This window comes from Sorex araneus, chromosome 5 (genome assembly GCF_027595985.1).
Source record: "Sorex araneus isolate mSorAra2 chromosome 5, mSorAra2.pri, whole genome shotgun sequence".
NCBI classification, from domain to species: Eukaryota; Metazoa; Chordata; class Mammalia; order Eulipotyphla; family Soricidae; genus Sorex; species Sorex araneus.
In genome coordinates this window covers 8,704,709-8,724,179 of record NC_073306.1, presented here as the reverse complement: position 1 = coordinate 8,724,179, position 19,471 = coordinate 8,704,709, and the positions used below count along the sequence as shown (strand labels likewise).

The following is a 19,471-nucleotide window of genomic DNA, read 5'->3' as shown; positions in this document are numbered from 1 at the left end:
CACCTGCTAATCCCGTTGTCCCCCGGCCACCCCCAACCACGTTCATGGGTTGATGCTTCTCTTTGCTCTGTCCTTGGGTTTGCGTTGGCCCCACCTCCCTCTCTAGAGCCTCCCTGTGAAAAAACCATGGAAGCGTCCAGCACCACCTTGACCTTTGACCTCTCCATTGTCCAGGGGCACTATTCTCAGTGGACGATGAGCGGCGGGGGGGATGTACAGTCCACGGATTGGCTGGAAACTCTCTCGGCATGGTGGCGACCGGGACCATGGAGCTGGCAGGCCGGGCAGCCATGTGGCACACCCATGACTCACGGGCCCAGATAGACCTAGGGGTGCCTTGCCGGCACTTGGGAAGGTTCTCAGCAAGTTCGAGGGCACCAGGCCGACTCGGTCATGCTCCAAGTGGACCGTGCTGCTGAGACACCAAACCACCAAAGGCTCCTGGTGCAACCATGTGGCTGCCCGGTGCTTTTTCAGGCTGAGGAAGTCCCTGATGGCCAAGTTCCAGGACACGGGTCAAAGGCAGCCTGGGGTCCAAAGTCCAGGGGAAACTGAGCTTTTAAGTGGGTGCAGTACCTTCATGCCAGCCAGTGTGATCAGCCAAGAACGTCCTGTGGCCCTGTACCCCACTGTACCTCTTTCTGGGAGGGGAGCAATGTGGGCAGATTAGAAAACCCACTTTTTCTCAATTGATGCCATGTTTTACTTGCTTTTTTTTGGGGGGGGAGTCACACCCGGCGATGCACAGGGGTTACTCCTGGCTTTGCACTCAGGAATTACTCCTGGCGGTGCTTGGGGGATCCTATGGGATGCTGGGAATAGAACCTGGGTTGGCCACATGCAAGGCAAACGCCCTACCCGCTGTGCTATCACTCCAGCCCCAAGATGCTATGTTTTAGGTTAAAACAAAACAAAATGAAACAAAAAATCCAGAAACAGGGTGCTGGAGCTACAGTACAGTGGGTAGGGCGTTTGCCTTTCACACGGCTGACCTGGGTTGGATCCCCAGTATCTCATATGGTCCCCGGAGCACCGCCAGGAGTAATTCCTGAGTGCAGAGTGAGGAGTTACCCCTGTGCATCGCTGAGTGTGACCCCAAAAGCAAAACAAACAAACCAACCAGGGGTCATAGCCAGGAGTGCTGGGGGACCCTAGGCCCCTCCCGGCAATGCTCAAGCCATCAGGGTCTCAGATCTCCTAGAAGACTGTGCTCTCCACCCTCTCCCCTACCCCTGGGACCTTGGATCCAGCCCCAGATGGTTGCTTCTGAGGACAGGATCAGCTGCAGCACCTGTAGGATGAGCACTGGGTCACGATGCTCCACCTCCAGCCGCTCTCACTCTACCCCGGGGGCAGGTGGTTAGGGGGGTATTGGGGTTCCCTGGGCCCCAATGCCGGCCTCCACTGGTCAAAGAACCACACTGGCCGGAAGTGTGCGAGTCGGGCAGGCACCTGAGCCTCCTCAGCACAGCCCAAGGCAATGCGGCCAGGCACGGAGAGGCTGAGGCCGGCCCGCGGGACTCTGCAGAAAAGGGGCGCCCTGGCATTCCCGTGACAAGCCCAGCTGGCTCTTCCTGGTGCCCGACAGCCTTATTGCCACATCTCCCGAACCAGCTGCCCCCACTCCCCCTTCATCCTCAGCCATCCTGCCCCACCCGAAGGAGGGGCCGAGATTTCCTCCCGGTGATTTCGCTCACGCCCAGTCGCCTGCTGGCCCGGCCTCTTCCAGGGCTCCGGGCAAGCACTTATTAACCGGCCTTTGAAATGGGACGCAGGAGGCAGGCAGCCCTGCCCGCTGCCGAGAACGGAGCCAAACGCCCAGCTCCCCCGGTGCGCTGCCCCCCCGAGTTTGTTCCTGCAGCAGCACGTAGGGGAGGGCGCCCCTGCCAGCTGGCGCCGGTTCTGAGCCTCCAGAAAGCGAACCCGACACCCTTTTGGGTGTCTTTCTCAAATGTTCCCTTTTGCATGAGAATAACGCCAGGCATTCTCCAGGGTGAAGAAAAGTTTCCAAGGCCCGAGAGTCCGAGAGCGAGAGTGAGTTTTCCTGTTAACTGGCCCACAGGTCACCCAGTATCGGGAGGGGGCAGGGACTGGCCCTGCCAGTGTGGCCACAAGCAAACATTCGTCAGGCTCTATTTATAAAACAAACACTCAGGAGCTCCCACTGATAGGGGTGCAAGCCCCCTTTCGCCTTTTGCACCGGGGGTCCGGAGGCCTTTCTCAACTGCCAACTGCATTATAGGCAGGACTCAAAACTCGTTGTGGGTCCCGCCGACGATGGCTCCTCGCAGATACAAGACCTTGAGTTTGACCCCTGGCACCAGCTCTCACCCGTCCCCAAGACGATCAAGGGTGAGATCTCTCATGCAATCAAGGGTGTGCAACACACACCCCCCAGCTAAGTGTGTGACCCCTGGTGAGAATCACAGCACCCAAGTGTGTGGACTGTGGACTGGGGCAACTACCGCCACAGGGAAGGGGACATCTATAATCTGCACTTGTCCTGGCATCTGCTTCTGACCAGACCTGCTTTACCTTCCCGGAGGTCCTCTCCAAAGCACCCCTCTTTCTCCAGCCACTGCTAAGCCCCTCCTCTCTCGGTCTCTCCTTTTGCTCTGCCCACCTCTGGGACTCCCAACTCAGATGGAATTTCTTTCTCCAGTTCCGGCCCCTCTGCTGGCATAGGGATAAGCCCCCCCGGAAACTAGTTCCGGCAATGGGTGATTTTCACAGCATCCCAGCTTGGTGCCAACCCAATCACCTTTCTGCTGGAAGTTGCATGGGAACAGATTTGGCAAGTCATTGAAGGGGGCGGGGTGCGGGGTGGGGGGGGGGGGTCATTCCTAGAAAAAAACTACACCGGGGTGGGGAAAATGATGTGTCCTGGCTGTACAGAGGGCTCAACGACTGGGCACAAGCTTTGCAACTAATCCCTGGTGCCACAGGCTTAGATGAGCACACTTAGATGGGAGTAGCTCCTGAACACTGCTGGGGGCACCTTCTCCAGCCCCCCCTCACCAAAAAAAAAAAACCCAAAAAAAAACCAAAAACGCAAGAATAGAATCTTCCTTCAATGTTCACATGGTCCCTGGAACACTCAGAGGAGATTTACACTCTTTCCGTTTCCGAAACCTCTCCAAGAACTCCGATGCCCGGGCTACTGGATTGTGGCGCAGCGGGAGGCATGCAGGGGTGCTGGGGGCGCCAGCTCGGGATGCCCCCTCCCCCTCCCCCACGTCCCAGCGGCTGTGCAGCGCCACAGCTGGCCTGGCAGAAGCAGAGGGGAGGCTGGGCCTCCCGTCACCGGCAGGGATGCCCGGCTGTTTGTTTGCGCTGCTAGGTGGACAAAAAGCTCGCTTTCTTCTGACTCCAAGAAGCGCTTCCAAGACAAACAGCACCTGATATTTGCAAGGAACCTCCGTGCGCACGCGCCGCTTTCGGGCGCAGTTGTCCGTGAAGCCTCCCTCGCCGGGATCCTGGAAGGTCTGTTACCCTCCTTCCCGGTGTTGGCCGAGAGGCCACTGGCGTTGGAAACCCGCTCCAGGTCAGCCCAGCGGGTCGCCCGAAGCTGGGTGGAAGCGCCTTGCCCCGATGAGCAGTCCCCGCTGCCCAGTGCTCAATCCAGCGGACGTCAGCTCCCCCCCCCCCCCCCCAGACGCCACTCAACTGGCCACAACCCGGTGCTTAATCAGGCGTGACCTCGGCCCTCTAGGACCCGGAGTGAGGGGGAGGGGGGGCTGCTGATTGCTGCGTGTTTGTGTGATACCCCCCCCTTCTGTACATCTGTTTGCCTTCCGAGGCCCCCGAAGGGCCGCCCCGCTCAGATCTGCAAGCTAAGCAAGAACGTTCCCCGGCTGTTCCTAAACAAGGACTGAGGTCAGCATCTGGGGCTCGAGGGCCAGATAGGGTGGGGGCTGGGGGGAGGGGCTCTGTTCCACCTGGCAGGGCCAAGGCCTATGCGAAGCCCAGGTCTGGGAGAATCTGACCATCATATCTGTTTTCCTGCTTACGTCTGGCTAAGAGACTTGACTACACGTAGGTGGTGTTTGCTAGTTAGGTCACTGGCATTGGTCTTAGGGCTGTTCATTAGCATTTTCAGGTTCTTAGAAATTCTTTAGGAATAACACGGATGTTTATTTCATTGGCGTGTGTGTGTGTGTGTGTGTGTGTGTGTGTGTTTTGGGACACTTTCAGTTATGCTGCGGGTCCAGGCAGGGCCCAGAAGGTGCTAGGGGCCCCGGGATCTGAGTGGGACGCCTGCAAAGGTCCGAGCCCACTGAGCTATCTCCCCCTGCAGAGAGAGGGGGTCAGCCACGGAAACGTGCACTTCCTGGCACACGCCAGGGAGCCCCACGGTCTGAAGCACCCGTGACCCAGGCCGGTAAGTCAATGTTTGGCGTGAAGCCAATCTTCAATCTTCAGGAGGAGCAAATCTCCCCTTTGCGCCGGTATGAAAAGAGCAGGTTAAATAAACAACAACAACAAAAACAAAAAAACAAACAAACCCCCCCCCCCCAAAAAAAAAAACCCAGGCTTCCAAGTAGCCTCTGATCTTGCTTCAACTCTCTGTGACGTCCAGCAGTGCTTGTAGCCCCTCCTGGAGGAAGAAAGGGCTGGCAGGCCCGACCTCCCCAGGGCAGCCGGGGGCACCGACCGCTGTGCCAACCAGGACCACGCCCGGCAGATGTGACTGTCAGATGCACAAGGGCCTCCAGACAGGGGGGAGCCGAGGGGATGTGGGCAGGTAGTGAGAGATGACCCCAACTGCGGCCGGGGAGAGGCGCGGGGACGGGGCGGGGTGGGGGGTGTTGCTGAGTGTGGCCAGGCCGGGCCGACCCGCTTCTCGCCCTCCCAGACATTCACTCGGGCTTCTCCATCACAGCCCGCGGGCGGGATCCAGCCGGCAGATGTGTGTGGTCGGGGCCCACACAGGCTGAGCCCGATGGTGTGTTTTAATTTTAAATGGTCCACATTTGCAAAAGGGAGGGATTTCGCTTTGAAAGAAGGATTTCGGGGAGAAAAAGTCAGACAACAGGACCGAACAGGGCTGAACGGGGGAGTACAAGCTCCCCAGCCTTGGTGGCGCACCGGGTGCGTCCTGCTAACTCGAACTTGTGGCATGACTGACCCTCCCTCCTCCTGAGTCCGGGATCTGCAGTTCCAGGGACATAGTCAAGGTCGGGGGCTCTGGGGGGAAGGGGAGCGCTTGGCTGCAGATCCCGTGTCTAGAATGTTGGCGGGAGGGAGGGTGGGGGACCCTGGACAGGACTTATTACCTGCATAAACCTCAACGTCCTCAAGGGAAAGTGGGGAGAAGACTTTCTGCTCCCAGAAGACCCTTCTGGGCATTTCCTGAAAGGCTCAAGGATGGAATAAAATGTGAGAACTTATCCTGAGCCTTTTTTTTTTTTCCTTTTTGGGTCACACCTGGTGATGCACAGGGATTACTCCTGGCTCTGCACTCAGGAATTACTCCTGGCCGTGCTCAGGGGACCCTATGGGATGCTGGGAATCGAACCCAGGTCGGCTGTGTGCAAGGCAAACGCCCTACCCGCTGTGCTATCGCTCCAGCCCCTTATCCCGAGCTTTGGAAGATGACTGCTCCCCTCAATCCATACGGCTGATGTTCCAAACCCCCAGAGCCCCCTCTTTGGGGCAGTAGGGCCTTTAAAGAGGTGAAGTTTGGGGGCCAGAGTGGTGGTACAGTGGGTAGTGCACTTGTCTTACATGATGTCGAACTGGGTTGGATCCCCGACATCTCAAGAGGTTTCCTGAGCCCTGCCAGGATTGATCCCTGCGCACAGAGCTAGGAGTAAGCCCTGAGCACTGCTGGGTGTGTCTGTCAGGTGAAAACTGAGTCCTTGAGGCGAGGCCCCCAATGAAGACTCAGATACACAGAGGACAACGACCTGGTGAGGTCCCAGGGAGAGGACACCGAGAGCGGCCTTGGGAGGGACGAAGCCTGCGGGGAGACTCCTGACTTCAAGCCTCAGCCCCCGAGACTGGGAGAAAGAGAGGCTTGGGGCTCCAGTGACCTCTCCCCCTCCGTCTTGGGGCTTCCTCCCTCGCCAACACTCTCTTGCGTGGCTGGGGCTCAGCACCGTACAGGCTCAGACCACCTGAGGCAGCCAGGAGAGATCTGGAGGGTGACAGGTGAGAGACACGTTTCATGGTGCTCGGCACATTTCTGGGGACCAGATGGGTGTTGGCATTGGGTGTCCCCCGACAGACTGTATCATGTCAAGACATGTATGAACCTGTGGGCCTACCCCCGTGCCACCTCCTCTCGGGCCTGACGTCAGATCTGAGGTTGCAGGAAGTCATCCCCAGGGGTTCGGCCGACAATGTACTCCTGTAGCCCAGTGACTAGTTACGGGAGCAACTAACGCCCCGGATGCCAGCCCCTGGCGCTCACACTGCCTCCTGCTCTGCCTGGCACTGACTGGCACTGAGGCCCAGCGGCTGTGCCACTGCAAGTGTTCGTCTGTCGCTTTGTAACCTGCAGGCAGGCGAGGGGGAGCGGCTACTTCTATTGAGCCATGCAGTCACTGGACACACACTCGCCAAGATGCCATGCTAGGCTGATTCTTTCCAGTCAACCCGGAGGCGGGGTGGGTGAGACCCCTCCCCGCCCCAACAGAGCCAGCCCCGGCAGCCAAAACCCTCCAGAACTCAGCTGCCGCCACACTCAGGGCCGCTCTCTGCATGCTCGGAGGAGCCTCACACATGAGGGAATCTACTCCTGGACATCTCGTGCTTTACCCCACCATATAACAAGAGTAGCACATCCCAAATGATGGGGTTTGAAATACAAGGCGACCAACCTTAGCGGGGAAATATACTTATATAAATATAAGCACGGGCTGGCGTGATAGCACAGAGGGTAGGGTGTTGCCTTGCAGGCAGCCGACCCAGGTTCGATTCCTCCATCCCTCTCGAAGAGCCCGGCAAGCTACCGAGAGTATCTGGCACACACAGCAGAGCCTGATAAGCTCCCCGTGGTGTACTCGATATGCCAAAAACAGTAACAACAAGTCTCACGATGGAGACGATACTGGTACCTGCTCGAGCGAATCGATGAGCACCAGGATGACAGTGTGACAGTGTGATAGATATAAGCACACAAGGCTCAACCTTTAATAACACATTACTAATCTCCTACAGAAAGGCTTAATGGCTCCTAGGTGAAATACAACAATCTTCTCACACATCCCTCTAAGAAACCTTTTTTGGATCACTTTTAGTGGATTATTTATAACAAGCAACACAAAATAAATTATTTTGGTTCTGCTTGGGGTTCGGGATGGGAATATGGTGGTGGGAAGGTGTACTGGTGGTAGGACTGGTGTTTGAATATTAAATGTAATCAAATATTGTGAACAACTTTGTAAAAGTAAAATAAAATTTTAAAAAAGACTGGAAAAATGGCAGAGGGGAGACACAAGGCCCTTTCTCCTTCCCCCTACCCAAACCTGCAGTCTCGACGGTGGCCGAGCCCACTGGGCTCCGAGAGAACAAAAAGAACCCGTGGATGGTTGGTCAGGGGCAGCAGGAGAGGCCCCTGGGAGGGAGAGAGGAAGGGCCACGGGAGCAGGGCTGGGGACAGAGAGACAGGAGAAGCAGTGGCTGAGGAGCAGCCCAGGAGACTCTCTCAAGCCTCCCCAGAGCGCAAACTCTAAAGGCAGGAGCTCCCATACTTGCCACTCTAGGGCGGGCTGCATGTGTTCCCGTTGGTGGCCCCGATCCCCGAATCCCAACACAGATCGTGATGAAGATGATGACCCGGTGACAAAATTGGCAAGCCAGCAGCAGTCCTTTGGACGTTAACGGAGGTTAATGGAGTCCATGAAGACTTTCATTAGCTCCTCCAAAGATGAAGGAAGCATTTCTGCGTCAAAGCACAGAGCAGGTGAGACCTAGTCCTGACGGTCACTGACATAAGCAGTGGACTTGGGACTCGGGCCACCTGAGTCACCATCACCACCATCCTGCCAGTCTCTGAGCACCAGGAAACATCCCAGCATGTAGGGAGGCCAGCGCGGCCTGGAAGACTGGCCCCGATAGAAGGGTCCTGAGCAGGGGCGGGAGGCGGGAGGGGGAGCTCCTGGGAACAGCTGGGTGAGAGATAATGGCCCTCCTGGAGAGAGGCTGACCCAAGTCCAGGCCAGGCGCCGCCGACGGCCCAGGCTCCTACCCTCTGCCGGGCCCGAGAAGCTGGCAGGGACCCAGCAGGGTGAGCCAGTCCAGGTCATAAATCCAGGAGAGAGCAGGACAGCCTGCACGGCGAGTTCCCGACCGCACGGAGTATGCAGAGCAACCCGCAGGCACACACGCAGACACACACAGACACAGACACAACACACACACACATACACTCAGTCATTCACACACTCATAAGCACACAGACACACTCACATTCACGTACACTCACACACAGGCACATTTGCAAAAATAAACCCATTCACATACACTCTCACATACACACATTCACACATACTCATACACTCCCACATACACACATTCACACATACACTCCCACATACACACATTCACACATACACATACACTCCCACATACACAAACACTCCCGCATACACACAGTCACACATACTCATACACTCCCATATACACACAGTCACACATACTCATACACTCCCATATACACACATTCACACATACTCATACACTCACACATACACACATTCACACATACTCATACACTCACACACATTTACACATATACATACACTTATACACACATACACATACACATACTCATACACATACATACACATACACACACATACACATACTCATACACATACACATACACATACTCATACACACACATACACATATACACTCATACACACATTCATTCACACACACAAACAACACATACACACATTCACACAAACACAGACACACTCATTCACATAAATATACCCACACACATTCACTCACACATTCTCCCATGTACTCTCATACTCATACATAACACATATACACGCATGCACTCACACTCATTCACATAAATATCCTCATATAACTACACTCACACACACATACACACTAAGAGATATGCACTCACAGACATATACACCCGTACACACACACGCACACAGACACGTACACGTCACACACTCTCACATCACTCATTCACTTATACACATTCACACAGTCATCAACAGAGACACACAGACATGCACATTCACACAGAAACAAACATACACAGATACACACGCACACACACACACGCCCCAACATCAGGTGGGGTGGAGCTCGAACAAAGACTCGTATCCCTTCTCTCTGTCCAATCGAACCCAGGCGGACCATCAAAGGCAGGCAGGGTCCTTTCAACAGATCTCTCTGCAGCTCAGTGAAAGGCCCAGGGGCTTCCTGCACCCCGGGAAGGAGGTCAAAGGGCTCGGCTTGTACTTCTGTCGTAATCACTACCCTGATGGCAACAGAGCTTTGCTGCCAATCAGGCTGAATGTGCAACAGACACCGGGCTCTGTGCTTGTCCCTCTCCAAACCCCAGCCAGCAGGGTCCTCCTCAGGACCTGGGGACCCGGCTCTCTGTCACCCCCCAGTCCCCGATTTTACCAGTGAGGACACTGAAGCTCAGGATAGTGAGGGCTGCCTTTGCAAGCTCCCCCCCCGCAAGCTCAATTCAGTTCTCTGCTCGCTCCTCTTGGTCTACTTATGTGCTTTTCTCTTTTGTTTGTTTGTCTGTTTCTTTCCTTTGCCGTTGCGGACACACCCAGTGATGCTCAGGAACTACCACTGACTCTGCACCCAGGAATCTGCACTCCTGGAGACCGTCCAAGGAACCAGGGACCAAGCCTGGGCCGGCCACATGCGAGGCAAGCGCCCAGCCCCACTAGACTATCATTCTGGCCCATTAGGCCTTGCTCTTTCTACTGAGAATTTTTCTGCATTTCCTCCTCCGTCAGGCAAGTCTTGCTAACACGGACTTCCTGTGAATTCCCTGGACAAATTCCTGTTTCACACACGGAGCTTCAAGGACCCCCTTTGGGACTGGCCTGAGACTGGGTGAGCAGGAACGGGGCGTTGTGCCTGCCCCCCCCCCCCCGACATCGCCAGCAAAACCTGGCATGGCTGCCTGCGTGTTAACTTGCCAAGGGTGAGGTGGCACGGCTGTGGTCAAGCTCTCGCCGACACCGAGAGCAACCACCTCTTCTGGCGCGGAGCTGCGTGCCAGCTCAAGCCGACGCTACCTGGGACCTGCCCTGGGAACGTGCCTTCCCGTTCCACGAGAGCTGATCCGCTCTGTCCTCACGGGAGCGCAAACACAGGTATGCCCCGAGCCAGGTGCTCGCTGACGTCCTTGTCCTTTCGTCAGAGTTAGCTCATTAGGTGCTGACGCCGGGAGAAGTCCTGTTTACCCGACTTACTGAGATGGAAGCTCAGGAAGCGGGATCCAGCTGTCCGACACTGGGGGGGGGGAGGGATTCTGCAGTGGCAGGAAGGGGACTGGAACCCAGCCCCCACCGCCTCTTTTGTTTTTTTATTTTATTTTATTATTATTATTATTTTTTTTGCTTTTTGGGTCACACCCAGCAATGCTCAGGGGTTACTCCTGGCTTTGCACTCAGGAATTACTCCTGGCTGTGCTTGGGGGACCATATGGGATGCCGAGGATTGAACCCGGGTCGACCTCGTGCAAGGCAAACGCCCTACCCGCTGTGCTGTCGCTCCGGCCCCCCCACCCCCCCTTTTAATGGAATCACTGTGAGATACAGTTACAACTGTTCCGAGCTTTCATGTTTGAGTTTCAGTCATACGATGATCAAACACCCACCCCTCAACCCAGTGCACATTCCCCACCACCAATGTCCCAAGCACCCCCTGCCCCTTTCCTACTCTCCCCTGCCTCCTCAGCAATTTCCCCTATACTCTCTCTCTACTTTGGGGCATTAGGGTTCGCAATACAGATGCTGAGAGGCCATCACGTTTGGGCCTTTATCTGCTTGCAGCACACATCTCCCGCCCTAAACAATCCCTCCAGCCACCACAGACTTAGTGACCCCTTCTCCATCCCAGCTGCCAGGCCTCTCTCGGCCGGTGAGAGCCATCCCAGTCACATTCTCTCTCTCTCTCCGACTGACAAATGCAAAGAGAGGTAACGTGGGTTCCATTAAGACACACGACGGTGGAGCAACTAGCACCCGAGCCGGCACGAACAGATCCCCCCGGGGGTGTTTACATGGCGCCAGTTTTCTTGGAAATAGGGCACATCCTGCTGCTCCGTCCATCGCGATCCTGCAAATACGGCCAGTTCCCAGTCAAAGGTCACGCACCTGCACGAGCAGCCCGGTGGGGCGTGGGTCTCCCGTGGCTGCGTGGAACTGCATGAGGCGGGGTCCTCTCTCCCCTCGGCAAGGGCTGGCCACTGTCCTGTGCCCCATACTTGCCCCTGGAGTGCTTCGGAGGGCAGAACCCGGCTGTGCGCCGCGGGGCCAGGCTGGCACTGGAGTTGACAGTCAACAGCCAACGTGACCTTTCCCAGCGAGGTGTATACTCTTGACCTCCGGGAGGAAGCCTGGCTGAGAAGTGGGGCTCCTGCCACGTGGCAGATGTCCCCTGTGCTTCTGGGGCAGGGACAGGTGCGAGAAGCAGGGGACGGAGCTGCTAAGAGTGAACGGGGGCGGGGTGGGCGCGTGCCTTGCGCATGGGCTGATCTGGGTCTGATCCCAGGCACCTCATTTGGTTCCCCGAGCCCCACCAGGAGGGATCCCCGAGTGCAGAGCCGGGAGTAAGCCCTGAGGGGCTGGGTGCAGCCTAAAATCAAAGGTAAATAGTGGACCGGGACGGGCTCCTGGGGTGCCAGGCCCTGGGCTCAGGGCTTTATCCACTCCTGGCTGCAGTCCCAAGACAACAGCGAGTGTTGCTAACTCCGTTTCTCCCTTGCAAACACATGAAGCAACCCCAAGAGGGAGCCAGCCAAACCCGGCCGGAACCCACTTGCAGACTCCCCCAGTTCATCACTGTGCCCCGTGGCCTGTGCTTCCTTCTTTTTTTTTTGGTTTTTGGGTCACACTTGGTAATGCACAGGGGTGACTCCTGGCTCTGCACTCAGGAATTACTCTGGTGGTGCTCGGGGGACCCTATGGGATGCTGGGAATTGAACCCGGGTTGGCTGCGTGCAAGGCAAATACCCTCCCCGCTGTGCTATCGCTCCAGCCCCCTGTGCTTCCTTCTTAAGTCACCCCAGGCATCTACAGACGTGCCTTAATCTACCTGGCTTTCAGTGACAGCTGGGAGTACGTGAGACGCACTTGGGCTCATGTCAGACCGCAGAGCGAGCTGTGGGGTTCCTCTCCCATTTTCCAGGTAAGGACACTGATACTCTCCCACTCTGTCCTTGGGCAACCAAACCTTTGCTGTCCCTGTGGCCATCAGCAGCGGGGTGGGACTGGGAGAGGAAGTGGGTATGACCAGGGAAGCAGAAGTCTTACTTCCCAAAGAACGTTTCCTAGAGTTTCACGGACCCTGTCTCCGGGGAGAGAGAAACAGCCGGGGGAGGCCGCCTCAGGGCGAGGCACCCCGGAGAACACGGTGATTCCCCAGAAGCCATCTCCAGCCCTGCCAGCAGTCAGACCCCTTCTCCCCCTAAACCATCTGAAAAGGGCTTTGGAGGGGGCGGTGCTCCTAAGGACCCCGGAGCTGGAACGCGGCGATTTCTGAGCTGGGGAACCCGGCGGGCAAGTGAAACCACACTTGGTTTGAACTGAGCCTGGTCCACTGCGGGCACCGTCCCTGGACCAGCAGGGAGAGGATGGGCCGACCCGGCTCCAGCTCCAGGCAGCTAAAGGGCCTCCGGTTTAAGGACAGAGGCAGACGCTCCAAATGCCAGCCACCTCTTCCTCGGCCGGGTAAGTGACCCTAAGGGTACCAAGGCCTCATGCCCCTTCCTTTCACCTCTGAGGTGACGGGCTGGGAGTCCTCCCCCATATCCCTTCCGAGGAACCTGCCTTCACCCCCAACCCAGCACCCGACACGCGTGATCCAGAGGACGAGCTTTCAAATACCGCTGCAGAGAGAGAAGCTCAGTACCGCTGCAGAGAGAGAAGCTCAGTGCCCCACCCCCCGCCCCCTGGAAAGGTGACGTGACAGCCACAGGCAGAGGCGGCTGCAGCCTTTTCAGACCAAGAGGCAACACCTTGGGGTGGAAGGCGCTGAATTCGGGAGTGGGCGGGCCGAGAAGGGATGGGACGAGAGTGGCTCCCCACGCGCATGGGAACAGTGAGTGCGGATGCTGGGGTGGTCATTAAAGTGCCGACTGCTGGGGTGATCTTGGCCCTGGGGCCAAGCCCCGTGGTGCCGTGAGGAGGGATGGCGGGGCGGGCTCGGGCGGGCAGAGGTGCGGGTGCAGGATGCAGTTCGGGAATGGCCGAGGTGGGCACCGAGCAGGACAGTGGCTGAATGCTTCAGCGGGGAGGGTGGGGAGGTGCAGCACGGCTCGAGGCTAACGTGGCTAGTGGGAAATGGAAGTTCCAGAAGGTTCCTGAGCCTAAGGATGGGCACAGGGTATTTACTGGGAAGGGAAGTGAGCAGGCTTCACACAGGGCAGAACGGAGCTGGGAGACGGGGCCAGGCACGGTCCAATCCCTCTGGGGGAACGGCTGGGGCAGCTAATTCATTTCAGACGAATAAACAAGGCACCTCGGCTTGGGGATCGGCCAGAAGCACGTTCACATCTTGATGGTGCCACTTAGCGTTGCTTGGAGTCACCTGGAGCCCAGAGCCCTCAGAGAACCGGCCCATAGAGTCTCTGCCTGGAACTGAGATAGGAGGAGGAGCTACCCCAGAGGAATGCAGTGATTCCGTGAGTCACCCAGAGGGAAGCCTGGGCTACAGGAGCCTCCCAGAGGTCAGCAACCACACGCGCCACAGCTCCGGCCACAGACGCGGGCAACGGAGAAGCAGAGGGCAGGGGAGGAAGGCAGGCGAAGGGGACCCACAGTCCAAGGCTCTGGGGAGCCCGGATGGCAGGGAGAGCACTGAGGGCAGAGCCTTGCACAGCCCACGCGCCCGAGGCCCTGCTCTCCTGGGCCAGACCAGAAGCGGCTCTTCCGAGGAGCAGAGAAGGGGGTGGCCAGAGCAGGCGGCTGCCCCCAGAGCTAGGAGGAGGAGAGAAAGAAGAGCAAGGCTGATGTGGCACCAGCAAGGTTTAGTTATGGGGGTCCCCAGTTACTTTACTTCTCCAGTTACTTCCTGCAAAGAGGTTTAGAGACGGGCCCAGTTACTTTTTTTTTTTTTTTTTGCTTTTTGGGTCACACCTGGCGATACACAGGGGTCACTCCTGGCTCTGCACTCAGGAATCACCCCTGGCGGTGCTCAGGGGACCCTATGGGATGCTGGGAATCGAACCCGGGTCGGCTGCGTGCAAGGCAAACGCCCTCCCCGCTATGCTATCGCTCCAGCCCCAAGGGCCCAGTTACTTTAATGGCAAATGATAACACTTAATCCCAGGAACCTCAGTGGCATCTCGATTTATTTAGGGCTGGCCCTTCTTTAATTACAAATGAATTTTTTTTTTTTTGGCGGGGGGTACCTGGGATTCCCAGGTACTTTAATTGCAAAATATATTTAGTTCTAGGTGGAACCAAGTCAGTTACAAATAGGGTTAGTGATAGGTGGTCCTGATTGCAAAGAGATTTAGCTAGTCCCAGCTACTCTGGTTACAAATGACAACAAAATCAGTTTGGCTATAGTTAGTCCTACTTGCTTTAGTTCCCAATGGGCTTGGGCACAGGCAAGCTTCCTTACTTTAGTTATTATTAGATTATTATTTAGATTAGCAAATATCTTCAGCTAAAAATACCAAGCCCAGATAGCACCCCAAAGACCGTGCTTACTGCCAGGCAGCGAGAGTGCTCGGGGACTGTGCGTGTGATTTTATGCACTCTGGTGGTTTGTATGTTTTTACTTCATTTTGGCCTGAGAAGCAAATCCCTTCACGGCCGTGTGCCCTTGGCACGTCTTGTCCGAGGAGCACTCGAGGTGGAACACGCAGGGTTCTCAGAGGGTAGGGGTGGCTGCTCATGTCAGGGAGGATAAAAGAACCGAGGCGGGCAGCGGCTGGGGACCCCGGGACGGTCAGGGCCAAGGTAAGCAGGGCCTCGGCCGGCCAGCAGCCTGGCTCCTGGCCCTGTGCTCCCAAGCACATGCGACACTTTTATGATTAAAAACAAAAAGTCCCAGTAATTGTTATTTACCAAAGCAGCAGGTGGGGGGTGGGGGGCGGCCATTAGTCACTTTCCGGGGCAGACAGGAAGGAGGGGTGGCCAAGCCAGAGGGACAGGGAGCTGGGGAAGTCCAGAGGGGACCTCTAGCGGGATGGGAAGGGGGTTCCTAAGGAACCCAGAGGGGAACCGAGCGTTCAGGACCGCAGTCAGGAGGGTGGGTGCTAGGAGAACTCTGGCTGGGAGCAGAAAACAAGGACGTAAGTGGCACTTCTAGGGACCGGGGGGGGGGGCTGTGTCAAGAGACCTGCTTCCGGGTTTCTTCTTTTTTTTTTTTTTGCTTTTTGGGTCACACCCGGTGATGCACAGGGGTTACTCCTGGCTCATGCACTCAGGAATTACTCCTGGCAGTGCTCAGGGGACCATATGGGATGCTGGGAATCGAACCTGGGTCAGCCGCGTGCAAGGCAAACGCCCTACTGGCTGTGCTATTGCTCCAGCCCCCCTTTCTTCTTTCGAGGTGCAGCAGCTTCTTAGTTTAAGATAGTCCCCTTTGTTGGAGGGATACTGGGGACACAGGTGGTGGAGAATGGGCACAGGTGGAGGGATGGGTGCTTGAACACTGCATGACTGAAACATAATCATGAGAGTCTGTAAGTCTGTAACTGTATCTCACGGTGATTCATTAAAATGAAATTAAAAAAAAAGAGAGAGAGAGAGATGTGCTTCTGTTTGTTTGGACTTTCTGGGCCACACCCAGCCGCGTTCAGGACTTTCTCCTGGCTCTGTTCTCAGGGGTCATTCCCGGGGGTGCTCGGGGGACTCTCTGTGGTGCCGGGGATTGAATCTGGGTCTGCTGCATGCATGCAACGTGAGTGCCTTGCCTGCTCTGTCATCTGTCCAGCCAAGAGACACCTTTCTAAACACACTGGAAGGACAGTCAAGCCCGTGTGGGGGAGGGGGGAGGGAGGGAGGAGGGAGAGAGAGAGAGAGAGAGAGAGAGAGAGAGAGAGAAAGAGAGAGAGAGAGAGAGAAGCTTCCAGAAGCTTCCAGGAGGGTCAACTGAGAGCTAGGGAGGAGCAGGGGCTAGCAGGGCAGGAGGAGCTAGGGCAGGAGAGGGAGGTGAAAAGGCAGAGAGAGCAGGGGGGTGTCCAGAAGCTCAGCCTTCCACAGGCAGAGGAGAGAGGGAGGTCAAACACCACGCAGGGTCCCCCTGATGGGCGGCTCAGACCCCACCTGGACACAGGCCCCTGTCCCCAAACAGGTGGGCTCCAGAAAGCAGCAGGGGGAGGGGGGCGTGGCACTCACCCAGGGCGACAGGAGTCAGGGCCATGAGGGCCAGCGGAAGGCGGCTCGGCCGAGGCCAGGCCCAGCGGGCCGGCCAGGAGCTGGGCGCCTGCGGGTGCAGGAGGGGAACAGGGAGACAGGGAGTCTACTTTGGGGAGGATTTGGAAAGTTCAAGAATACAATTAAGAGCCCCATTCATACGCTGCTACATGCTGTCTGCCAGGGAGCACGGTCATTATTAGCCCTGGGAGAGGAGCTCTGTCATTAACCTGCGAGATACGTTAATTATTATCTACCATTTCCTCCCCCAGATCACGACCTCGCCGGCAGGTTCAATGTCCACAGGACGGAGGCACTCACTGCCTTCCGAGGAGGCCCGGCGCGGGGGCAAACCCCCCCTGGACCACTTTACACGGCGCCCAGGCCCCGGGTCATGGAGGCCGGCCGGGACAGCCGGCAAGCAGGGCTGTGAGCACTCTCGTCTGCAGAAGCCAAAGGCCGACACCGGGGTCCAGATACCAACGTCGGTACCTGCCAACGCACCGGGAAAGAGCTCTGGCTTCTTTTTTGCTTCTCTCTTTCATCTCGTCCTCTCCTGTGAAACTGGAGCGGGCGGGCGGGCCCTACCTCCAGCCGTCGTGCCTGGACTTGATAAGTGCTCCGAGTGCAGAGCCGTCTCCAGGGCCCCTGCGAGGTGAACCAGCCAGAAGAACCTTCTGTGCTGGCCCTCCCAGTCCCAGGGCATGTATGTGGCGGGGAGCTTCCGAGAGAACCTGAAAGTTGACATAGTTCCTTTCCGAGGGCAGAGAACAGAGGGTCCCCTGAGCCACACTGCTGGCTAGAGCCGCCTCATTCCTGGCGCAAACTCATCAGCATTCTTCCTCTTCAGGCATGTACGTGGGCCAACTCCTTTTTCCAAGCGAACCTGACTTAAGGGACGGCGAGGGCCTGGAACCCGCCAGATGTCACTTAAGGAACACACCTCAGACCATCATCTGCCAAGCCCCGGCCCTGACAGCCTGCCAACGCTGAAGGCACTCGGAGTTTCTCAGCAATAAAAACTAAAAAGTTCTCAGAGTGATAGTACAGCAAACAGGGTGCTGGCCCCGAACCTGACTGACCCAGGGTGTACCCTTGGCATCGCCGGGAGTGATCCCTGAACCCAGAGTCAGGAACAAGCCCTGAGCACTGCCAGGTGTGGTTAAAACCAATCCAATCAAACCAAAACAATTACCCCCAAACCAACAAAACAGAGAAGAGAAAAAAACTCTTTTCTCGTGAGATAAAAGAAACGAAAATAAATTCACATTCACTGAAGTTTTTTCCTTAAAAAAATATCTTTTTTTTCCTTTAAAAAATGATCATTTTTCTTCTTGATGCCAACTAGAACCTGAGAAGAAGGGGTCTGATGGAAACGGATGGGTATAAGGCCAGATACAACTGGAACAAGGACCACGCCAGGAACACACAGCCTGTTCCTACCAACAGCCTGCATGGGAGGTTTTTATTCATATCAACCTAAGAATGACACCAGAGCGGCTAACCCAGTGGGACACCATGGAAAAGATTTCTCCACAGAAGGGTTTCATGATCCCTCTCACCCCGTATTTCCAGGGCAGACTGTTTCCCAGTACTCTTCTTCTGGGAGAACCAGTAACTCCTCAGATCACAGACCCAAGATTTAGCTTGGGGGGCTGGAGAGATAGCACAGAGGGTAGGGCGTTTGCCTTGCACGCGGCCAACCCGGGTTCGAATCCCAGCATCCCATATGGTCCCCTGAGCACCGCCAGGGGTAATTCCTGAGTGCAGAGCCAGGAGTAACCCCTGTGCATCGCCAGGTGTGACCCAAAAAGCAAAAAAAAAAAAAAAAAAGATTTAGCTTGGAACCTCTGGGCAGCGGACCAGGGAGAGAACTCAAAGGGGGACAGTGCAGGGGGCCTAAGTATGATCCCTCGTTGATCTCCAAGCACCAAGTCAGGAATAGTTCCTGAGCGCCACCAGACTTTGGTCCCCAAAGTCAGCCAAACCCCAAACTATGGGCATTCTACTTTCAGCAGCACCAACGTGGACTTCAGTGACAGGGCGCTCAGAGCGCTTCACCCATCAGCCCGGGAGTGTGGTCCTCGTGGGGGAGTTAGGGCCCAGCACCCATCCTACAGGGCCCTTAATTCTTCCAACGGTAACGCACCGAGGACAGCTACTTGCTGACACGTGACAGTTTTACGTCACTGACGGGGACGTCACGGTTTCCCCTCGTTTTCCCTCTTCATAATTCACTGTGAGATTTCAGTCATGATCTGCTCCACCAATGAGGACCCGCATGTAGGTGAGTGATGATGACAGGTCTAACGCCAGGGCCAAGCATCAGCGCTTCTGAGACCCATGGGGTGCACGTCCCACCACAGAAGGCTTCCTTTGGCTCACATATGGCTAACGGGATTCTCTCCCGGATGGGAGGTTAAGTCAGGCAAATTAATTGTGGAGCTCTGCTCCGAGTTAAATATCGATTAGAAACAGATCCACACGAAATTGTCTTTTTTTTTTTTTTTTCACAAACTCCTCCTGTGTCCCCGTGCCTCCAGAACACACCACGTGTAGTTTCTTCCCTTCTGTCCTTGTGGACAGAGTTTGGCTGTCAGCCAACCGCTACCCATGTCAAAAGCAGTTCCTTATCTAGCCTCTGACCTCGGGGCGTCCTTCCCCTGGTGGGGACTGGACTAGGGAAGTAAGCGGGTGCTGAGGCCAGGGAGAGAAAATGAAAGTGGCCCCAATGCCGCCTTTGTTTCAATCTGCAGGTGCAGGGTCTGTGTGTGTGTGTGTGTGTGTGTGTGTGTGTGTGTTGCTTCCCAAGGGCAGGTCATCTTATGATTAGCATTGGGCATAACATGCCTTTAGCTGCCTGTGACCATGTATGAGTTCCAGAAGGTTAAGTAGATGCTATCAAGTTTGTCCTTGGAATATTTTCAGAAATC

At 56.2% G+C, this 19,471-nt stretch overlaps 1 protein-coding gene across 2 annotated transcripts in view; it reads right to left on the bottom strand.

Annotated features, from left to right (window-relative positions):
- GNG12 (G protein subunit gamma 12) overlaps window positions 1-19,471 on the bottom strand; it is a 145,479-nt gene that overhangs the window by 7,008 nt on the left and 119,000 nt on the right. The window lies entirely within an intron of this gene.